Source organism: Leuciscus leuciscus (genome assembly GCF_965113295.1).
Source record: "Leuciscus leuciscus genome assembly, chromosome: 17".
Taxonomy (NCBI): Eukaryota; Metazoa; Chordata; class Actinopteri; order Cypriniformes; family Leuciscidae; genus Leuciscus; species Leuciscus leuciscus.
The window spans coordinates 12,747,567-12,772,136 of NC_138741.1; the positions used below are offsets into that span (position 1 = coordinate 12,747,567).

At 42.3% G+C, this 24,570-nt stretch overlaps 1 long non-coding RNA gene across 1 annotated transcript in view; it reads right to left on the reverse strand.

Annotated features, from left to right (window-relative positions):
* Positions 1–22,837: 22,837 nt before the first annotated feature.
* Positions 22,838–24,570, reverse strand: part of LOC309478915 — a 62,077-nt gene continuing 60,344 nt past the window's right edge. Inside the window, exons 2-3 of the long non-coding RNA XR_014199128.1 lie at positions 24,153–24,267; positions 22,838–22,953 (exon numbers count right to left, since the gene is read on the reverse strand). This is a non-coding gene — a long non-coding RNA (uncharacterized lncRNA). The remainder of the gene's footprint in view (positions 22,954–24,152; positions 24,268–24,570) is intronic.

The following is a 24,570-nucleotide window of genomic DNA, read 5'->3' on the forward strand; positions in this document are numbered from 1 at the left end:
TGGGCTTCCTCCTATTGTTACAGGAACAGATCACCTGCTGCTCATTAATTTTATAATGTGCATGCATATTTCCTCCAGACTCCCACTGCATATATATTGTGACTGTGCATAGTAACAAAGTAACCTCCAAGGATTTTCTCACCATCCTTTGGGTCACTTAATTTCCATCCTTTTATAGTTCAAATAGATATAAAAGGAATTAGCATTATAATTAAAATCACACCCATGGAATATTTCTTCTTTTTTATTTTATCTATAGATAGGTTCACAATCTTGGACCACAAGGGAAAATGCTTCTACACTGATAAAAAATAAAATAATTTGTGGTGAAGTAAATACTGCAGAAAAATAACAATGTAATTTATATGAAAAAGTTAGTTCAGGCCAGAATAAAAAAAAAACTTGGTACTCAATTCAAGCGTGTAGAAATGAAAGCGTAAATATCAACATTTCTGATACTGGTGTTCCCATCATGCACTGGGCCTTGAATAATTAATGAGGTTGATTTTTCACTGTTTTCCAGCTGTATATACACTGTTTTATCATTGCTTTTGTTGTTAGGATTTAGTAACTTGGCATTTTGTGGCATTTGGAGTTCAGTTTTTTCTTGAAAAAATTCAAACACAAAAACGATCCATCAAATGTTACCGTCATTGTGTATTGTCTACCAAGTATTGAGGTCTCTGCGTTCACGTGGCGCATAATTTCTGATGAGTAGATATGGTGTCTCACATAATATCTATTGTATTAATTTGATGTTTCTAAGTAAAGCATACTTTAAAAGTGTGGTTTAATTCAATGTTATATTGTTTGAGTTAAATGTATTGCAAAGGAAACTTCAACTAAATAGATATTACTCAACCTTTTACTACTAGTAGCCAAGTTAAAATTACTTATTTTCTTTGTTACTTTCACTTAACTTAAGTAGAGTTTACATAATTCCATGTGAAATTTATTTTAAAAATATTCGTACAAAAACTTGCCAAAGAAAAATTAAGTAAATTTTACTTATTGTTTTTTTGTTTCAGTGTATTTTGCTTTTTTTAAAAAAATTTATACCAATTTCCTTCCATTACACATTGTATTTCTCAAATGCAAGTGTAAATCATCCACAGAAACTCTCTCAGAAACTTATACAAGGAACCATCTAATGTGGGACATTCATTAGTGCCCAATGCAGTAATCGCGTTTTAACAAATATAATAAATACAACCAAAAACTGCCCTCTAGATAGCAACTGAAGTAAACTTTAAGTTGCACTTCTTGTGTAAATCTGTTATTTAACAAAGTGTCGAATTTTTATAAAATTATCAACTTCGTAAATCGGACTAGCACATTGGTCGTGCTGTGTGTTTTTGGTTCACTAAAAATAATCGTTTTAAAAGAATAATTTGTTCATGAATTGGATTACACACATTACTCACATTGTATGGTTTTGATTCACTAACAAAAATGTTTAAAAGATTCATTTGTTTGTGAATCTTACTGCGCTGGTTTTGCTGTATCTTATTGCGTACAGATGTCATGTTATGTCATCTCATTCGTAATGCAAACAGGTTAAAATATGACTTTAGCTGTGGTGCTAAAGATTATCAGCATCTCCATTTTAATTTACATTTGAATTTGGAATAATTTCCATTTGCATTTTTTAACATTTAACAAAAAAAGAAGCAAAATAGTAATTGACGTGTTCAAATTACCTACGTTTTAAATCTGTATTTTAAGAGTTACAAAAGACCTAATAATTTGCTGACAATTGATTAGTGGCCTGTAATTAGTGCAGAATCGTAATTATTTATTATACATTTTTTACACTTACATCTTCATTCGACTTTCTTTTAATTTTATTTCAATCCTAATACTTATATCCCAGATTTTCAGTGTGGTTTCAGACTTTAGGCCCCCTCCTTATTTATGCAAATACAATGTTGGGCTACAACTACATATTATGGAAATACGAGATTCTCCAGAGCACACTGTCTGGATGATTCAACCTTGGCTGAAGGGATGTTTCAACGCTATCTCACGACCAATTCGTACGAATTCGTACGAATGATAAAAAGTTGGCTAATTCGTACTAATTCGTACGACCTCACTCGTACGAATTTGTACGATTTGTCTAAACCCACGTGATGGGTAGGTTTAGGGGCGGGGTCAGGGGTAGGTCATTCGTATGAATTCATACGAATTGGCCAATTCGTCAAATATGTACGATTTTGCAAAAATCGTACTAATTCGTACGAGTCAGGTCGTATGAATTCGTACGAATAAGCCACTTTGTAGAATTTGTACGTTTTCCCGTGAGATCGGGCTGGATGTTTCCACAAATGATTTAGTAATTCTACATTTTGAGGAAGAATGAGCAAAGGTTGCTATTATAGAGTAGGATGAGGAGTATACTGTGATCGTCTCATGAGTGCTATGTGGAGGGGAGTAGGCAGATGTTACGGGTGCCGGGGGATTGAGGACGCTGGATGTTCTTCAGGCTTTGTGAAGCGTGGTGCACAGGAGATTGACTGTGATTAACAGCATCACTGGTGGTTGTTTAAACCTTTTCTCAGGCTTTATGGTGTCAGCACAGCTCTGTTGGCTGCATGTGTGCGGGTGTCTGTATGTGCATGTGTAGCAGTGTGTATAAAAACAAAGCAGGTGTATTGGACTATTTACATCTACTGAAGCGTTGCTGCCCCCTACCTTCAGTAATCTCCGTTTAGTCACACACACACACACACACACACACACACACACACACACACAGATTTTCACAATGATAACAGAGTCTGCATGCCTAGTTAAACACAGATGGTGACTGCACAATTGACCACACTTTAATCATTAACCTCCCCTTGTTATCACCAGAATGCTGCATTATTTCTTCGAGGCACTGGAAAGAATCCATAAAGGGCAGATCCACTGTCCTCAACTGAGTAGCATATATTCACTTACCAATTTAGCCCAAAAGCCCTTTGCTATAGCATAGAGACATGTTCCTGACACAAAAAGGACATAGACTCCCAAATCAGTAGGTTTGGCCGTCTGATATTTCTAGTCCTGGTAAATACATTTGCTGATGTAACCCCTCCACCTGGGTCCTACTCGCCCCACTCTGTGCGGGCCTTTGAACCCGGGTCTTCGGCGTGAGAGTCAGGCACTCTAACAAGGAGGCTAAAGACTGCAGCCTCTAGCGTCTTTCGCTATTGAGATCAGAGGAGTGAGGTTTACTCGCACGGCGACTACTAGCTGGCCTCCGTTACACTGACATACAGCATATAATTTGCAAGTCTCTTTAAGGTGTTTTCTAGTCTTAAATTTCATTGTTAACAAGGCATTGCTCGATCCTCGCGGTCCTTTCTCTGTATTGCTAACATGTACTCATACAGTTCTAATAACAGTAATAGAAGCAGAGCTGCTAGAGTGAGATATTTACACTCTGGGGACTGAACTGTAGTGCATGAGCAATGTAATATCCTTGTTTTTTCTCCTTCTTTTTCTAACCCTGTACTCTTAGATGTTTTATTATTATTATTATTATTATTATTGTAGGCCTACTGATCTGTATATGTATATGGATACAGATTTTCCCATTCAATTCCAAATCAATTCTGATTCATTTGGGAATATTTCTGTTATAATGTCCATTTTTTTCTCTCACATATGAAAGAAACATTCTCAGCTCTCAAATACAGTGAATCTTCTTACATGGGACATTATATTAAATTTGAAAATTATCAACAGTGCCCAAACTATATAGTTTAATCAACAAATATAACAAACACAACCAAAAACTCCCCTGCGGATACCAACTGAAGCAAAGTGCATTTCCTGTGTGATGGTGCGTTCACACCGGACGCGAATTGCGCGTCACCCCTCATTTACACTGCACACATCTGCGGCGCATTACGGCTGCGACACGGCTACCGGAGCTGATCGCGCCCATTCTAGTCAATGCTTGTGTTTACACCGGCCGCGACGCGGCGCGTTTCAGAAGCTTCCCAGAAACGGCTCTCCGCGCCGCTTCGCTAAATATAGGCGCCTAGTCTATTTTTGACGGACGCGCGTCCAAGTCGCACCGGAAATACAAAATAAAAGTAAAAAAACACTGTCAATTTCAAAATTAACACCATGTGCAGACTCTCGATTGTATTGCACACCAATATATTCTTGGTAGAAAGCATAGACTGTAAGGTAGAAACCCCCAAAATCAAGAAAAATCACGTCGGACAGGCAAATCACGTGGTCTCGCGCATCCAGTCGCTCCGCTTCTGAAATGCTCCTGTGAGTTGGCACCGCGTCGAGGACGGAATAAAACCTTGTCGCAGACGTAACGCACCGCACACGTGTGCAGTGTAAATGAGGGGTCAGGCGCGAGTGATTTCAATGTTAAGTCAATGCAAAGACGCGTTATGGGCCTTTCACACAGGACGCGGTATGCGCGGCGCTGCGCTATAAAACCCATTCATCTCAATGGCTTGCGCCGCGCAAGGACGTTTTGTTGCTGCGTCGACCAAAGCGCAAGCGCAGCGGTGCGCATCATTGGCGAGCTCGCGCGCACGCCGCGGTCAAAGTTCAAAATAGTTCAACTTTTGCAGCTGCGCTCTGTGACGATTACCAGCGCGGCCAATAGAATCGGGGGTTCCAAACAAGCACGGAAATCAAAATGGATGAACGTCTATGCTGCGTTCCAGTCCACTTTTAGACACGCACTCGCGAACTTCCCTAAGCACTTCCCCTTGGGGGAATCCCTGCCGCCATTTTGAAGTGCGTTCCACTTCATGAAGTGGACGAGGGAAGTTTATATGGACAGACCCTCGTTCCCTCGATTTTGACCGAGGGAGCGAGTCTGCTTCAAATGTACACTTCAGGCACCTATATGTCCCACAATGCAGTACGACTGTGACGTCACCACATATCTCATCTAATCACCACCACAACAGACAACTCTATATATTAATAATATATGTTTTTAATTTAAAACAACCCAAACACACATTTGGATGCTGCATTAAACAAATTCTTAAAAGGAAAAAAAATGTAAATAATAAATCAACTCTACAGCTGATTCAAAGTGATCAAGGGCTTAGGACGTTACAATTCAGCCCATTGCAGTTTCCGCCAGTAGTGAGCACTCGCAATGACGTACATCCGAGTGAACGAGACGGAGGGAAGTTTGCGAGTGAAGGGCATGACAATTTTGGACTGGAACGCAGCACTAGTCTGGTGTGTGTCGGAATTTCCTGAGCTGTACGATACAAGTTTGAGGTCGTTTAGGGACATCGTCAGGAAAGCTGTATTCACAAATCAGTATTTTATGAGGATTTGATGCTCAAGAAACATTTATGATTATTATCACTGTTGAAAACCGTTATTTACATTTTTATTTCAGGATTCTTTTATGAATGGAAAGTTCAAAGGAACAGCATTTATCTGAAATAGAATCTTAAACATTATAAATGTAGAATGGGACAGATACATTGTTTGCTGCTGACCGAAAGGAGGAACAACAGACGTAATAGAGCTCCCGCTAAAAGTTTTTAAAACTCCGCCTACGTCATAGCGCAGCGCAAATCGCGTTGTATCTGAAGGGCAGAACCCAGCGGCAAGCGCCGCGCATACCGCGTCCTGTGTGAAAGGCCCATTACGCGCGTAAAAAATTCCTGCGGCGCGAATGAAGCGTAGAGCGCGGCGCGGTAGACGCGAATACGCCTCATTCGCGCGTCAAGTTCGCGCGAATGGCGCGAATTGAGCGTCTGGCGCGTTAAGCGCGTTACGCGCGAATGTTTTATGTAGTGCTTTTTGTGCATTCTCGTGTTTGACGCGAATTCGCGTCTGCCGCCCGAGTTGAAAAATCTGAACTTCTGCGTCAATTCGCGCCGCGTTAACCAATCAGGAGCCTGCTTGCTGCTGTCACGTGGTGAAGTGACAGTTTATAATGTTATTTTATGTTTGGCCTCAATAAATTATTTTGTAATATGACTAAAATGCACAACAAAGCAAATCTTTCACATAAAAACTCGATTTCAATATATGAGAGATACTCATTTTGTATTGAATGCAATTTATTCCATATCTATATGAAACATTATTAATCTAATGTGAAGACAACAAATACAATTTAGTGTATACAAACTAAAAAAAAAATCACAGGACAGGTTTCACTTTTGGAGGCTGGCTCCATTTATTATCAAAACAAAAATAAATGACAGATTAGGTGGGTGCGGGCGAGGGTGAACCTCACGCCGGGCTGTACAGCGCGGGCTCGTCAGGCAGCGACCACTCGAGGCCGAGGCCTTATACGGCCTACGCTGTCCTCGTCAGCGTCCTCACCGTTAGGTCCACCAAACCTAGGTCCTGGACCAAATTGTGAAACTCCTGAAACCCTCCGGAGAGTCTGGTGGACCCGAGTACAGCGACGATGTCCTCTACACAGCTGTTTCTGCTCTCCAGAGCATATACGAGCGGTGACTCTCTCGATTAATGCTAATGCTAATGCTCGATAAACATCTAAAAAAGATGGCCGTCAACGGGTTTCGAAACTTTCGCCTCTGACGCGCGTAAATTTCGCTTCAAACTTTTGTTTTTACGCGCGTCAATCTCGCTCTTGACACGCGAATGTACACATGTGGTCAAGCGTCAAACTAGACGCGGCAGGCGCGAATTTGACGCGCTATTCGCGTCCGGTGTGAACGCAGCATGCGTTCACACCGGACGCGAATAGCGCGTCAGGCGCGAGTGATTTCAATGTTAAGTCAATGCAAAGACGCGTTACGCGCGTAAAAAATTCCTGCGGCGCGAATGAGGCGTAGAGCGCGGCGCGGTAGACGTGAATACGCCTCATTCGCGCGTCAAGTTCGCGCGAATGGCGCGAATTGAGCGTCTGGCGCGTTAAGCGCGTTACGCGCGAATGTTTTATGTAGTGCTATTTGTGCATTCTCGTGTTTGACGCGAATTCGCGTCTGCCGCCCGAGTTGAAAAATCTGAACTTCTGCGTCAATTCGCGCCGCGTTAACCAATCAGGAGCCTGCTTGCTGCTGTCACGTGGTGAAGTGACAGTTTATAATGTTATTTTATGTTTGGCCTCAATAAATTATTTTGTAATATGACTAAAATGCACAACAAAGCAAATCTTTCACATAAAAACTCGATTTCAATATATGAGAGATACTCATTTTGTATTGAATGCTATTTATTCCATATCTATATGAAACATTATTAATCTAATGTGAAGACAACAAATACAATTTAGTGTATACAAACTAAAAAAAAAATCACAGGACAGGTTTCACTTTTGGAGGCTGGCTCCATTTATTATCAAAACAAAAATAAATGACAGATTAGGTGGGTGCGGGCGAGGGTGAACCTCGCGCCGGGCTGTACAGCGCGGGCTCGTCAGGCAGCGACCACTCGAGGCCGAGGCCTTATACGGCCTACGCTGTCCTCGTCAGCGTCCTCACCGTTAGGTCCACCAAACCTAGGTCCTGGACCAAATTGTGAAACTCCTGAAACCCTCCGGAGAGTCTGGTGGACCCGAGTACAGCGACGATGTCCCCTACGCAGCTGTTTCTGCTCTCCAGAGCATATACGAGCGGTGACTCTCTCGATTAATGCTAATGCTCGATAAACATCTAAAAAAGATGGCCGCCAACGGGTTTCGAAACTTTCGCCTCTGACGCGCGTAAATTTCGCTTCAACCTTTTGTTTTTACGCGCGTCAATCTCGCTCTTGACACGCGAATGTACACATGTGGTCAAGCGTCAAACTAGACGCGGTAGACGCGAATTTGACGCGCTATTCGCGTCCGGAGTGAACGCAGCATAAAACTGTTATAATTATAAACTCACACCGGACGCGAATAGCGCGTCAGGCGCGAGTGATTTCAATGTTAAGTCAATGCAAAGACGCGTTACGCGCGTAAAAAATTCCTGCGGCGCAGTAGACGCGAATACGCCTCATTCGCGCGTCAAGTTCGCGCGAATGGCGCGAATTGAGCGCCTGGCGCGTTAAGCGCGTTACGCGCGAATGTTTTATGTAGTGCTATTTGTGCATTCTCGTGTTTGACGCGAATTCGCGTCTGCCGCCCGAGTTGAAAAATCTGAACTTCTGCGTCAATTCGCGCCGCGTTAACCAATCAGGAGCCTGCTTGCTGCTGTCACGTGGTGAAGTGACAGTTTATAATATTATTTTATGTTTGGCCTCAATAAATTATTTTGTAATATTACTAAAATGCTTGGTGTGCAAAGCAAATCTTTCACATAAAAACTCGATTTCAATATATGAGAGATACTCATTTTGTTTTGAATGCTATTTATTCCATATCTATTCTAGATTATATGAAACATTATTATTCTAATGTAAAGACAACAAACACAATTTAGTGTATTAAAACTTGTTTTAAAAAATCACAGGACAGGTTTCACTTTTGGAGGCTGGCTCCATTTATTATCAAAACAAAAATAAATGACAGATTAGGTGGGTGCGGGCGAGGGTGAACCTCGCGCCGGGCTGTAGAGCGCGGGCTCGACAGGCATAGACCACTCGAGGCCGAGGCCTTATACGGCCTACGCTGTCCTCACCGTTAGGTCCACCAAACCTAGCTCCTGGAGCAAATTGTGAAACTCCTGAAACCCTCCGGAGGGTCTGGTGGACCCGAGTACAGCGACGATGTCCCCTACGCAGCTGTTTCTGCTCTCCAGAGCATATACGAGCGGTGACTCTCTCGATTAATGCTAATGCTAATGCTCGATAAACATCTAAAAAAGATGGCCGCCAAAACTTTCACCTCTGACGCGCGTAAATTTCGCTTCAAACTTTTGTTTTTACGTGCGTTAGACACGCGAATTAACACAAAGTGGTCAAGCGTCAAACTAGACGCGGCAGGCGCGAATTTGACGCGCTATTCGCGTCCGGTGTGAACGCAGCATTAAGTTATAAACTTCCGTGAAAGACTGCAGAAATTTTGTGCGTTTTTTTTTTAATGATTCAAAACAAGGACCGACTCAGAGACATTTGTTAGTGAATCAGACTATACTGATCACGCTGTGTGTTTTTGATTACCCTTACGAAAAATAAGTATACTTCAGGTTCATTTTATGCAGTACTTAAGTATATTTTTAAGTATACTTTATGTAGTAAGTATACTAATATCAATGTGTACTTGTAGTAAACTTGTAAGTGTACTATTTAAATACTGCTTGGGACTAAATTGGCCCACTTTTAGTATATAAAAGTAAACGTTTAAGTGTACTATAAGTGTAAGAGTAGTAAACTACTTAGTTTACTATTTTAATACAAGTAGTACATTTTTTAGTTTATGAAAGGACACACTGGAGTGTAGGCCTACTCTCAGTAAACTACTAGTTTAGTAGTTTATACTGCAAGTATACTTGTAAGTTTTCTTTAAGTGAACATAACATTTTTTTCAAAGACTACGCCTTAATCTGATTCAGAACGATGATCAAAACACAGATGTAGTAGATCGAGTCCAACACCCCCAAAGCTTCACAGTCGTTTTCTCTTCATGGGTTTCGCTTCATTTAATTTGGTAATATTAAGCAGTTTTGATTTACACGCTGTTTAATGTTTGATGATCACGTTGTTTTACTTTTGAGTAGTGATCGACCGATGTATCGGTTTACCGATATTTTTACCGATATTTAAGCATTTTCCCATAATCGGGTATCGGTTTTGTAATATCGGATTCGCCGATAAACGGCGCCATCTTGTGGCCGTTTTGAGAATTCCGCCATTGCAGCCCGCGTCTGAGGAGATCAGTCAACAACAACTCTGTGCACAGGTAAAACATATGTTCTGCTTGCTTTGCTTTAATTTTTCAACTTTATTTAACATAACAGACATGCAGAAATGAGATTTGAGACATGAATGCCTGATATAGCCTAGTTTATTTATGCAGCTTGGTTCTAAAAAATTGAGACGAACTCATGGAGTCACGTAGCGTAATCCGTCATGTCCTGCCCCAATAAAGACGTAACTTTACATGAATTAAATAAAACAGACATGAATGAGTGCATGTTGAAAATAAAAGCACTGAATTTAATTCTCTATCAGTTGTATTTGCTCACCATTAGTCTCGAGAAAAAAGTTCGTTCATATTGCTGAGCACTCACTGGGTTGATGATCAGGATGCTCACGGCCACTGAATGAAACTTTTGACAAGATTATCTTGTTTAAACATCCTAGATTATATTATTTACTACATAGCAATTATTTCGCTAATAACGTTACACATCTAAATATACCGCTTTGTGGAAATTAATTATTTATTATCTCCACGCGCGATCGCGGTTGAGTTCTGTGTAAAATAAATGCATAGATAAACAGCACTTTGTCAGTTGGCATTTCATGATCTAGATTCAATCTAGATCATGAAATGTCAACTGACAAAGTGCTGTTTATATAGTCTCGAAAAAAAAAAAGTTTGTTCATATTGCTGCGCACTCACTGGGTTGATGACCAGGAATGCTCAAGCACGGCTACTGCATGAAACTTTTGACAAGATTATCTCGTTTAAACAACCTAAATTATATTATCATTTACTGCATAACCATTATTTCGCTAATACAAATCTAAATAAATACCGCTCTGTGGAAATTAATTATTTATTATCTCCACGCGCGATCGCGGTTGAGTAAGTTATATAGTTCTGTGTAAACGCATAGATAAACAGCACTTTGTCAGAAAGGATTTCATGATCTAGACCGACAAAAACATTATTAATAATTAATAACATACTAGTTGGAAAATGCAAATATGCTGTTTTGTTTGTTACTTTCCTGATAATGTTATATTCCAGCTAATATTATTCAGTGAATTAATATTACCCAGTGAATTATTCCTCACTCTTTAAACCTATTAAATGGCACATATAAACCTTCTAAAACTGTTTAAAATGAATTGCATTTCAATACAAAATACAATACAAAAAATACCTCCAACATGTGGAACCACTTAAAGATACATCACTCAACTATCTTTGAATATATGTTAGAATAATTTTTGTGCTTTATTTTTTACCTCATCAAAGCTTTTATTTTTAAACAAAGACACTTAGTAACAATGCACTTTATTTTTTGGACTCAGACCCCTCTATTTATTTGTGTATAAATATAAAGTTTTTTATGTATGCAAGGAGGGAGTGATTGTTATAAATAAAATTGTTTGTTCAGTTCATTTGTGTTGTAATAATTGTGTCAAAAACAGAAGTATAACAGTAAATAAATATCGGTTCTGCATATCGGTAATCGGCACATAAACATGCAAATAATCGGTATCGGTATCGGTTATAAAAAATCTATATCGGTCGATCACTACTTTTGAGTGAGTAATCTTCTTTCACTTGTTTCAGCTTCTTCTTCACCTGTGTTTTGATCAGGAGATTCTGTACTAGAAGAAGTGTCATAGCGCCCCCTACCGTATAACAGTGAAAACATGGATAGCTGGAAAATTCAGTCAATGTTAGGGTAAAGTGGACTAGCCACACAAAAATTCAGATACGCAGAATTAGAAACATATCTGTTTTATATCAATATTCTAATCAATATTTTCAAACAATGTAAGTTTCATAAGACTGTATATGAAAAACTATGTAAAAAAGAGTATATTTAATAGGCTACTCGATCAAAAGAGTTAACACAACTACAAGCCAAGTATAGCCGACTTTGAATACTTAATTATACTTTTAAGTAAATCTCGATCAAAAGATTGAGTACAAGTACAGACCAAATATACTTGGACTTTTCTCTCAGTACAATTCAAGTACACATAAGTGTAATTTTAAGTATATTTCTGAGAAGTACATAAAGTATATTTTTGATAAGTATATCAAATGTAGACTGAAAGTATACTTTCTTATTTTTAGTTTAATTGAAGTATACTAATAGAACACTTGAATAAACTTATTTTTAAGGGTAACTAAAAAGAATCGGTTTAAAATAATAATTTGCTTGTGTATCTCATCACTCGGTTATCTCATCACATTTAATTTGTCACATTTAATTGCAAACAGATAAAATCGACTTTTGTTGATTAATCTGTGAAAGTGCAGAAACACTGGCACAGAGCCAAAGATTGATCATGTGATTTAAAAAATTGCAAATAGATCACTTTAACGAAATTCAGTTTTTTTTTTTTACCTAACCGTACTAATTTGTCATTTAGTTAAATGATTCATAGCAACTCAAAGTTAAGTGCCTTGCTGAAGTTAATTCTCTTGTTCAAGGGCACAGTTGAAGTTGGTGGGATTTGAACCTACTATCTTTTGACTAAACCAGATCTTTACCACTAAGATTCACCATCCTTCTTTTTAAACCTGAGTTGTCAATCACTCTGCTTTATCTGAAATTACAAATAATGGATTCAAATAATTACATGCAAAACCCGCAGAGAGAAGTGGGGTTGACTTCAAATGTATCCTATCTGTGCAGAATTGAGTCTCTGATTAGAGGGTATGTCTGGATTTAGCTGACTGACTTTTACCAAGAAAGTCATTAAACAGTAAAAACTCTATCTTTAATACAGTGACAGTGACAGAAGCCGCTGACTCTGACACTGTGAAGTTGATTTTAAAAAGCAGGGACTGACCTTCTATCAAAAGCAATTACAGTCACATTTAATAATGCAGTAGAGACTTTCTCCAATGTGCCTTAATGCCAAACAAAATCAGCATGATTAATGTCACTTTTTCTTTCGAGAGAACAGCGATTTTTTTCTGCACCTTGGATGATGTAAAAGCAGGTAAAAACACTTTGATTCTTGATCGGGGTTTATTTTTTTTTTTATTTTTTTTTTTATGCTAAAAGAAGCATTATTTTTGTTGTGGTATGCAATGTAAATCTGTCTGATGAAGTTCTGATTCTGTCACCCCATTCAAGATTAACCCTTAAATGCATGACTGTTTCGCCAATTTGCAGTTTCCCAAAACTGTAAATAGTTTTGTCAGAACATCCACAGAACAGAAGCGATGGGAACCGTGTCATCCTAGCCATAAACTATGTATCAAGTATACATCTGTTTAACATAACTCTCTCTGTTCTGGTTGTAACTCTTTGCTTGGAGCTGATACAAACACAAAGCACTGAGGCGTGTTGGCAAGATATGACAGCTTTGCCATCTAACAGATCTCGCCACACGAGGAGGCTTTGCTGTAAAAGCAGGAGTCCTGGAGAGTTTCAATGCTGTCAAATGTCCCTTTGTTAATACACAAAGAAAAATGCTTGTGCTGTTTGTAATGTGGTGGTGGAGTGTTTGTCCTCTCTGAAAGGGCAGGACAATAGATGTAATGGCTTGTATGTTAGTGGTTACATGGGAGTTTCTTATTGCCCATGGAGTTTTGTTATTTGTTTTTTTATGTAGTAGATTAAATCATTTGTGGTAAATTATGATAAATAATTGATGGCCTTGTTCACTCTCATTTTATGCATAATTGCTTGAGAGAAGAGTTTATGTTTCTTTATGTTTCTTTCCTGTTGAAGTCAGAATATAGCCTGAGGCACGAACAGAATCCTACTTAACATTTGTACCAAAAAAAGAATCAAGAGACAGTGAAACATATAACAAGGCATTCATTATTCTTATGGTGGATCTGTTGTATTATAATGCCATAGCAAAAAACAATTAGGTAGACATAAAATAATACAAAATGACAGCATTTGGCTACAACATGATCACATTAGTAGTTGTAAGTATTTGTAGGCTATGTAAAGTGTGGTTCTGTCACACACATTTTTGCATCGACACTGAATTTTACAATATCAACATATTGGCAGCACATACACATAAATCCTTTTGCACATATATGCAACTTTGGAGAGGGATAAATGTTAATGAATTCATATATTATTGAATTTATGTAATAGTTTGGTTTTATTTATAACCACTGAGGTTAATTAAAACTGTTTATTTAATGAGGTAAATGTATGCACCTCTTTTTATATAATAACGGTTTTCTGTTCTGTGTAGCTTCTCAAGAACACACACTTATTTCCATACACGTTGAGCTTTGATGATAATTGAATTCCTCCACATAACGAATGCAAATTACTTTATTTGAAAATAAATTGGCCACTAAAAAGGTCTTTTTCCTTAAGGGCCAATGCTTTTCCATCATTTAATAATAAACAAGAAGCCTGCTGAGAAGTTCTGTCTGAGTAACTTCCGTCACCAGCAAAAATCTTTTGGTAGTTATTTGGCTCTGTGTGACTGTGCAGATGAATATGGTTATCCTACTGCTCATAAAACATTCACTACGAGGCATAATAGATACGTTTAGATGGAAAGGATCTTAAGCTGATTTGCTGAAGCGCTGTAGCTTTGCCCATTAATAGACACAGCGTATTGTGTATGTTCTGTTTTGATTTAGTTTTCATTGTGCTCTGTTTCTGTTTGCCTGTGTGACCTATTGTTTCCCAGTGTGTTTGATTGATTTTCCTGTTCACCTGTTGTCTCATTAACTATTTTTTGTTCTGTGTATTTAAGCCCTCGGTTTGAGTTAGTTCTCTGTCCAGTTTTGTTTGTATTAAGTATAGTTGTAATTCTGTTTCTCCTGCATGTTCCCATTGGTGATTAAAAGACTCTTTATCGCTGACTTGTGCGTATATGAAACCTCCCTGACAAGAAGGCCGTACCATCCCTGAATACACACACACCATCACACACACACACTTATAATAGGAATCTATGTCAATATTGGCCTAAACTACATTACAGACCAAATGTGACTCTCTACCATTTGTATAGAGCTTAGTCATCTTATTTCTCATCTAAATTATCTTGTGTTTCAGAAAAAAATGTGGCTTGAAAAAAATATGCCTTATTTTAGGCAATTGTGTGGAGTTATTCTTCTGCCTGGTCTGTTAGAACGTAATTATGGGTCCTTAAATTAGATTTAACGACTGAACGAACAGCTTCATTGAGTGAGATTGAGCGTATTCCCCTGACAACGGACAGAACTGACCCTTGTGGACTGAGAGCTTCGGCTTGTCACATAATGACATCGCCAGGGACAATTTGATTTCTACAACACCAACCGCACACCCACATAAATGTCACGAGGCTCAATAATGTAGAACCTTTCTCAGCTTTATATAACAAATTAAAGCAGCACACATGATTTTTTAATGAGCTCTGCTGCTATCAGGGGTGAGAATTGTGGTTTCAAACTAGCTTTCACATGGGGGATATTCTGAAACATGAATTTCCATTTATGGTTGATCGGAACGCAAAGCTATCATTTGCATTGTAACAGAGGCTCGTTCAGCTACTGTCCACATGCATAATTCGTGCAAAAGAGCATCTGAGCTTGGGGAAAAGTTATCATGGCTTTATTATTTTAAATGAACAGCTGAAGCAGCATGGTCTCATCCAAAGTCCCCCAGAAAATTAAGCAAAATGGCAGTTTGGGCTCATGATTGCGTAAATACAAATAATAACACTGAGAACATGAGTAGCTAGTTATTTTGTCAATATTAGAATTTCTAGCCAAGTAGAATATTACTCTCCCTACAATATCATTATTCTTTATAGTATAGTATAGTATAGTATAGTATAGTATAGTATAGTATAGTATAGTATAGTATAGTATAGTATAGTATTGTGGGGTCATTCCGTGTTTGTTTAACTTCATTTTTAATTACTATAGTAATTAAGTACACTTGACAAAGTTAAGCAATATCACATTCACAATTGTGCTGCTGATCTGAAGGAATCTGAGTGGCTGTGATTCTTTTTCTCGCTTCGCTCGCTGTTTCACTATGGGAATCACTTTGGGCGTGACCAACTACAGAAGCTCATATGACACCACGTCTGTCTTTGCCGACCTGTGATCAGGCACCATCAGGAAATCATTTGCTCACTACAAGCTTTCTCAGCACATCTGAATTCTTGTTGATTTCACTCATGGACTGTCATTAGATTTAATCATCGAATGCGACATCAGTTGGATTGGATTGTGTTGATTTTGTGAAATCAAAAATTTTTGAATTGTGTGCACGTCAAGGCAAGCGATTCCCTTCAGACTATCACTTATTAAATTACAACGGTAGGAACTTCAGTGGCGTCAAGTCAACTTCAGGCTTCAAACGTTAAGGCGAGCCTACGAGAACCCTACGAATAGACTGACGTATTGTGTAGAGTCATGGGATTACTTTTTCACTCATCAGCCTTTATGTCGACATTCATCACCCCATGTCCATCATCCCACCCATGTCCATCATCATGTGGAGAAACCATTTAAGGCGGGGACCCTCACCCAATGTGCATCGTGTGTAGGGGCCCTAAACACGCTCAATCATCACTTGTGGACCCGCATACATGCGTCCACTGTGTGTCAATGCCGGTGAATATTTTAGAAAGAAGGCTGAGAGTGGCGGTGGCTAACCAACAAGACCCATGTCTGTCAGGAGCTGCCGTGAAATCTACGGCCATTGCCCATCATACACGAGCTACCACGACCTGGGCGGACATTATGGAAGCTGAATTCATGGATTAGCCTCCTCTGTTTGAAGGTCTTCTCGCAGAGGAGGTGGAAGGACCTGGTGACATGGACGTAGTGGGCATTGCTAACTCTGACCTCCTCGACTTAGACATGGATGATGAGGATGAGGAAGACAACTCTCCCTTCCCAGCTGTGCGGGTAAAACGCCCCTGGCTTCAAGAGACACTAGAGGCTGCCATTTTTAGCATCCTTATTAGCGCACCCGCCTCCCACGCCAGAGACTCAGGTTCAAATCCCACTTGGAACGGGTCGAGTAGGACCGGTTACATTTGGTGTCGAGGGGAGATGGTCCTTTTGTGGGATTTGTATATGGATTTAGAGGCCTTTTTCAACACAGCCAATGGAAGGCATTGGATTGAAGTTTCGCTCTCTTAAGATGGCTCTCTTTGTAGCTTTTGTGACAGCCAAGTGCGTGAGTAACTTACAAGCCCTGTCTGTCAGCCTGTCTTGTTTGCAGTTTGCTCCAGGGCTCACAAAGCTTTATTTTCGTCCTAACCCTGCTTTCATACCTAAAGTGGTGGACTCTGCTTATGGATGTCCAATTACAGAATTTACAGCTTTCCACCCTCCTCCGTTCTCTTCTCCGGAGGATCGAAAATTAAATTTGTTATGTCCAGTACGGGCTCTACATGTGTATAGATTCCAGAAAGAATGACTAGATGTTTAAGTCTTGGGCTACTCCTCACAAAGGGAAGCCTTTGTCACGTCAGCGGCTGTCCCACTGGATTATAGATGCTATATCTCTAGTATATAAATGCAGAGGTGCTCAACTGCCTGAGGGCTTAAAGCAACACAAGTAAAAAATTTTACCTTAAAATAATGTTTCCAAAATCGTATCAGTGGTTCATCAAGTTGTAACAGGGTGAACGGCACTTCTGGATTCGCTTTGCAGCCCTATATCTGCTATAACCACACTATGCAAGTTTACCAAACCAGGTCGCGTTTCTGTAGTTCGAATGAGACATAAGAAAACGCCTCGGTTACGACTGTAACCTCGGTTCCCTGAAGAGGGAATGAGCGTTGCGTCGAAATTGACGCTATGGGGAACGCTTTGCGTGATGACGTCTTGAAGCACATGTAAAATCAGTCCAATGGTGTGGCGGAACGTCAGAGGCGGGTGACGTCACGTACCAGGAAGCTATAAAAGCCAGCCCGAAACAGAAAACGAAAGCTTCGTAGAGTCTGAAGTCGTGCTGACAGGCATGAAGGAGATATGGCAAGGTGACGCAACGCTCGTTCCCTCTTCAGGGAACCGAGGTTACAGTTGTAACCGAGGCGTTCCCTTTCAAGGGAACTCGCGTTGCGTCGAAATTGACGCTATGGGGAACGTCTATACCAACGCCACCATAGCTACAAATGTCTGTCCTGTGTGAAATCAAGTGAGCAGCACTAGGAAGACAAAACCTGAGACCCTGGAGTAGAGTCTAGGTCTAAAGAGTAGAACCTGACGAAGGTGTGCGGTGAGGACCAGCCTGCCGCATCACAAACGTCCTGTAAAGATACTCCTGATAAAAGGGCCTTAGAGGCCGACATACTCCTAGTAGAGTGCGACCGGACAGCCAAAGGAGAAGGCTGCCCAGCCGCCTCATAAGCAAGTGAGATAGCCTCAACCACCCACTTGCTCATCCTTTGCTTAGACACTGGACCTCCCTTGTTAGGGGACCCAAAGCATACGAACAATTGATCGCTTTTACGCCACAGGGCAGCTCTGTGGACATAAGCGTCTAACGCCCGAACAGGGCAAAGCAAATTATTCGCCTCCTGGTCCGCATTTTGAAAAGGAGGAGGACAGAAGGCCTGCAGAACAATAGGTCTAGCCACATTAGTGGGGACCTTGGGGATATAACCCGGTCTAGGATGAAGAAAAGCTTTAACCATACCCGGAGAAAACTCCAAGCATGACGGAGCAACCGACAATGCTTGGAGATCCCCTATTCTCTTGAGAGAAGAAATGGTGAGAACGAACAGAGCTTTCAGAGTTAGGAATTTCTCAGGAACCTCCTCAATGGGCTCAAAGGGGGCCAGGGAAAGGCCTTGCAGCGCAATGGACAAATCCCAAGGTGGCACCCTAGAGCGAACTGCAGGCCTCAGCCTCCAAGTGCCACGAAGGAAACGAGATACCAGAGGGTCTTTCCCCACAGACATTCCACCCAAAGGAATGTGGTAAGCACCTATAGCCGCCACATAAACCTTTAAAGTGGACGGGGTCAGACCTGCAGTGAACCGGTCCTGCAGGAACTCCAGAACTGTACCAATTGGGCAGTTGACTGGATCCAACCGACGGTCACTACACCAAGAAGTGAATACTCTCCACTTCAGGGCATAAAGTTTCCTCGTGGAGGGAGCTCTGGACTGTAGAATGGTCTCAACAACCTCAGTTGAGAGACCTGACTCTATGAGCTGGGCCCCCTCAGAGGCCAAGCCCACAGGTTCCACAGTTCCAGTCGGGGGTGAAAAATCGAGCCCCCTGCTTGGGACAGAAGGTCCCTCCTGACAGGAAGCTCCAGAGGATGCCCGTCGAGGAGGGACACAAGATCGGGAAACCATACTCTGCCCGGCCAGCGTGGGGCTATAAGAAGCAGGCAAACCCGGTCCCTGCGAACTCTCTCCAGAACTCCCGGGAGCAGAGCAACTGGGGGAAAGGCGTACAGACGTAGCCTCGGCCACGTCTGTACCATAGCATCCAGTCCCAGAGGAGCTGGATGTGTGAGGGAGAACCAAAGTGGACAGTGAGACGTCTCTCGAGACGCAAACAGATCCACTTGTGCTTGGCCAAACTCCCTCCATATCAGCTCCACCACCTCGGGGTGGAGCCTCCATTCCCCGGGCCTCGGCCCCTGTCTCGACAGAGTGTCTGCTCCTATATTCTGGACCCCGGGGATGTAGGCTGCCCTGAGTGACAGCAACTTCCCCTGGGACCACAAGAGGATATGGCGTCCCAGATTGGATAATGGGCGCGAGCGCAAACCCCCTTGGTGGTTGATATAGGCGACTACCGACGTGTTGTCCGAATGCACTAACACATGGTGTCCCCTGAGATCTGTGATAAAGCTCCTCAGAGCCCGGAAGACAGCTAACATCTCTAGGCGATTGATATGCCAGGAACGATGATGGTCTTCCCACAGACCTTGAGATGAGCGACTCTCTAGGATCGCTCCCCAACCCGTGAGGGAAGCATCCGTCGTTAGCAGTTTGCGACGACAAGGAGCTCCCAGCACTGGGCCCTGGGACAGGAACCAAGGTTTCTTCCACATAACCAAGGCACGTAGGCATCGCCGCGTGACCTTGATCGTGCGAAATGGGTTGCCCCTCGGGGAAAACCCTCTGGTCCTGAGCCACCACTGCAGGGGCCTCATGTGCAGTAGTCCAAAAGGTATCACGTTGGAAGCTGCTGCCATGAGACCCAACAGTCTCTGAAACTGTTTGACAGTGAGTAGCTGGCCTAGCTTTACACTTTTCACAGCTGCAAGGATGGAATCTATCCGTGGCGGTGACAGGCGCGCCTGCATCGACACTGAATCCCAAACCACGCATAAAAAAGTGGTCCTCTGAAGTGGAGAAAGCACACTCTTCTTGGCGTTCAGCCGTAACCCCAGCTCTTTCATATGGGCGAGGACGACATCTCGATGCCGAATTGCCAACTGATGCGACTGAGCTAAAATCAACCAATCGTCGATGTAGTTCAATATGCGAATACCCTGAAGGCGCAAGGGCGCCAGAGCTGCATCCACGCATTTGGTGAAAGTGCGGGGTGATAAAGCCAGGCCGAATGGAAGAACTCGATATTGGTATGCTTTGCCCCCGAAAGCAAACCTCAGGAACTTCCAATGACACGGACGGATGGAAATATGGAAATATGCGTCCTTGAGATCTATCGTGACAAACCAGTCCTCGGACCTGATCTGTGGCACGATTTGTCTCAATGTTAACATTTTGAACTTGAGCTGCATGACTGACTCGTTCAGAACTCGAAGATCTAAAATTGGACGCAATCCCCCGTCCTTCTTTGGAACTATGAAGTATCGGCTGTAAAACCCGGTTTCCCTGTTGGAGGGAGGTACATATTCTATGGCCCCTTTCTCTAACAGAGTGTTTACTTCCTGTTCCATAGCCAGAACCTGCTCGGGGCCCACCACTGTGGGCAGGACCCCCATAAACCGAGGTGGGCGTTTCTTGAATTGTATCTGATACCCTTTTTCCACGGTCTGCAGCACCCAACGAGAAACATTTGACAATAGCTTCCACGCTGTCAAAGACTCTACTAGAGGTACCAGCCTCTCGAGACTGGTTTCTGGATTTTGTTGCTGTTGAGTAGTCGGTTCGTCGCCCTGTAACGGCGCACCGGCAGGGAACGACCGAACAGACTGCTCTAGCACCCTCCTTAGAGGGGTCGGGCATCCCGAGGCCACTACGTTTCCGGGTGGACCTTGAGATATGTGCTCGCCGGAGACCGCTGCGCCCTGAAACACCGGAGTCGGCAGGGTTGGCAGACCGGTCCCCTGAGGGCACCGAAGAGAGACGTGCACCGTGAAAAGAGGTGTTGACCGCTCTGCTTCGGGGGGGACTACCCTCATTTGTCCTGAGCCCTCGGACATCAGGACTTTTTCCCAGCAGCCTTCTTTGCGGTAATAACGGTCCGCAGATCCGTTCTACCCCTCGAAGGTTGCTGGGTTTGAGCGTGCTTCCCGTGTCCCCGAGATTTCTGTGGGGGAGCACGGGAGGACACGCTCTGTTTTTGAGTGGCACGATGTTCAGCGCTCTTTTTAGATGAGTGAGGCTGCTCCCGCTCAGCAGCCTCATAAAATGAACGGCGGGGAAGAAGTTTTTGAAGGGCGGCTGCCTGTTTAGAAGCTTCTTGAAACTTGTCTACAGCACTATTGACCGCATCACCAAATAATCCCGAAGTGGAAACAGGCGCATCCAACAGAAAATGTTTCTCTCTATCTTTGATGTTGCTGAGGTTGAGCCACAGATGCCTCTCAGTGGCCACCAGGGCTGCCATAGAGCAGCCGATGGATTTAGCCGTCTCCTTGGTGGCCCTGAGAGACAAATCTGTGGCTCTCCGCAGTTCGCACACCACATCGGGACCAATCCCCCCGCCCTCATTTAAATCACCCAGTAATTCTGCCTGGTAAGCTTGCATCAGAGACATAGTATGTAGACACGCTGCAGCCTGACCAGCGGCGGAATATGCTTTATTAACCAGGGAAGAAGTGACTCTGACTGGCTTGGTGGGTAACATAGGAGCCTTCAGGGAAGATGCCGTTGCTGGAGAGAGATAGCTCGCAAGCGTCTCCTCCACCCTCGGCATCTCCCCATAACCATGCTGTTTATAATTGGAAATAGTAGAGTAGTGAGATGTTTGTGCACTGTAAACTCTGTAAGACATGGGTTTCCCCCACGATCTCGACACCTCGGTGTGGAGATCGGGGAAAAATGGAAGGCATCTGCGCTGAGGCTGTGTACGAGATGGCAGAAATCGTTCGTCGAGCTTGCTTTTCGAGCGAACGTCCTGCTGATCTTCTGGCCACTCAATAGATAGTCTTTCGACAGCTCTCGTCACAACCTCTAATAACTCTTCAAACGCATGAGACTGAGGTGGCGAATCCTCAGACTCAGCGTCAACACTAACAACATCCAACTCCTCAGAGCTGGACAATTGCAGTGTTGGTGCCTCCATCGGGGCGGAAGAAACCGCAGCGCGTGCTTCCGAACCCTGATGAGAGGCACTGGGTCTATCAGAAGGAGACTGAGATAAGGCAGAGCCCGTCTCAGCATCCACTGATAGATCCATTTGCGAACCCCAGGTCTGTGATCTACGCCGTGCCTCGGCAGCGGCGGGACCAGAGCCCTGGGGAACGCGATCCTGAGCGCTCTGGAAGAACGCCAGGCGGGATCGGAGCGTACGCAAAGGCAGCGCGTCACAATGCTCACAGCCAGCACCCTCGAGTGCTGACTGGGCATGCTCCTCTCCCAAACAAGCAACACAAAGGATGTGAGTGTCCCCACCCGTTAAATAACGCCGGCAGGGGTGCACACACAACCTATACTGCTGCTTGCTCGCCATACTGAATATATATATATATATATATATGATATAGACAGACAACACCAAATATACAGAGACAGATTTCACACAGAGCGCAACTGAAGACTCAGAAAGCTTTCGTTTTCTGTTTCGGGCTGGCTTTTATAGCTTCCTGGTACGTGACGTCACCCGCCTCTGACGTTCCGCCACACCATTGGACTGATTTTACATGTGCTTCAAGACGTCATCACGCAAAGCGTTCCCCATAGCGTCAATTTCGACGCAACGCGAGTTCCCTTGAAAGGGAACTACAAATTTGACTTGCTTTACGTCAAGCGTTACAATAGTCATTATTTAGTTTTTCTTCGTTTCTGATGTCGCAATACATCATACTTTCATGAAATCATGCAACATACTCTACCTCAGGGGTCTCCAACACGTCGCTCGCGAGCTACCAGTAGCTCGTGGCCTGATTGGAGGTAGCTCGCCAAGAGGCCTTTCACATATCACGTCTTTTGCGCTCAAGTTCGTTAAAATGTAGGCGCGCGGTAAGCGCGCTCGTAATTGAAGCGACGCGCAAATTTTTTCTAGGCGCAGCGAGATGAAAAAAATCTCAACTTTTCAGAACGCCACAAACGCACCGCGGCCAAATGACAAGAACCAACCAATCAGCTTCACCCTCTCCGTAACAACATTGAAAGCTCCGTCAACATGAAGGATGGGGGTGCACTCAAACACTACAGGTGTTTTTCTCTTCTCCGTAAATGAATCTTGTGGCAAAGCTACAACAAGCGTTTCTCGGTGATGGAAATCCATTAGCTACTAAAACTTCTTTGTCATTGTGGAGAGCGCAGTGCTTGGTTGCATAGCAACGACGGACGCCACGGGCAAACCGGACCGAATCTTACTATTAATAATAAAATATAAGCTAATCATGTGCATTGTAAATGTCAGTAATTTATCTTTTTTGACTCATTCTTTTTATAAAAAATTATTTAAAGGCTGAAATATGCAAGCTTTATCTTTTTATAAAACCTTTTTTGTCAAAACTTTATTTGAACTTGTACATGTTAGTAGATAACATGTTGCAAGAAGACACTCTTTTAAAATCTGGCCATCATTTTTAATGTTATTATTTTAATGTTTATGTAAACAAAAAGTGCATATTGATGCTAATTTTATTTGTTATTTGCTGGTTTTCGACATAATACTTGGTGAATTGATGTCATTGTGTAATATTAGTACTTTTTGAACAGGATTCTGTGGTAACCGTGATCATTTTTGTCACTATAATCATGAAATGAAATGTTCATGCCATTTCATCTCTAGTTATGATCAACTAAAATCAACTATAATTGTGTTTTTACAGTATAATATGCAAAGTACAATTTTCTATAAAAAAAAAATCTCTGATTCTGTTCTTTTCTCTGACATTAAAGGGTGACATATATAGGCCTACAAAAACTATTTTAGGTCTAAAAAAGTTTGGATAGTTGTTAATATGAGAGTTATGAGACATTATTTAAGCGATTTAAGTATTGTATTACATGAGTAGCTCTCGGCCACTTTCATTTTTAAAGTAGCTCTCAAATGAAAAAAGGTTGGAGACCCCTGCTCTACCTTGTCTGTGGACATCATTCATTCCAAAGCTGGTGCTAGATAAACAGCGAGCGTGCGTGCGACAGTAGGCTGCGGGCGGCAAAATTATTTACGACAGCGGTAATGGACAATTCCGCTTCCAACCTGTAGGGCGACCGAAGAGGAACAGTTCCTTAGTGTTGCTTTAAGGGCCACTCCACTAGTGGCATGGCTACATCATGGGCCCTACTTACTAGGGATACCTGTGCAATCGCAAGTTGGGCTAGACCGCAAACTTTTGTGCGGTTTTATAGATTGAATGTGTCTGAGCCATCCTTAGAACATGCAGTGCAAGGAGCCAGCAAGTCAGAACCAATCTAATTGTTGTAAAGCAGTAATATGTTGTCTAATCTGGGAGTGGACTATATCTCCCATAGTGAAACACCAAGCAAAGTCAGAA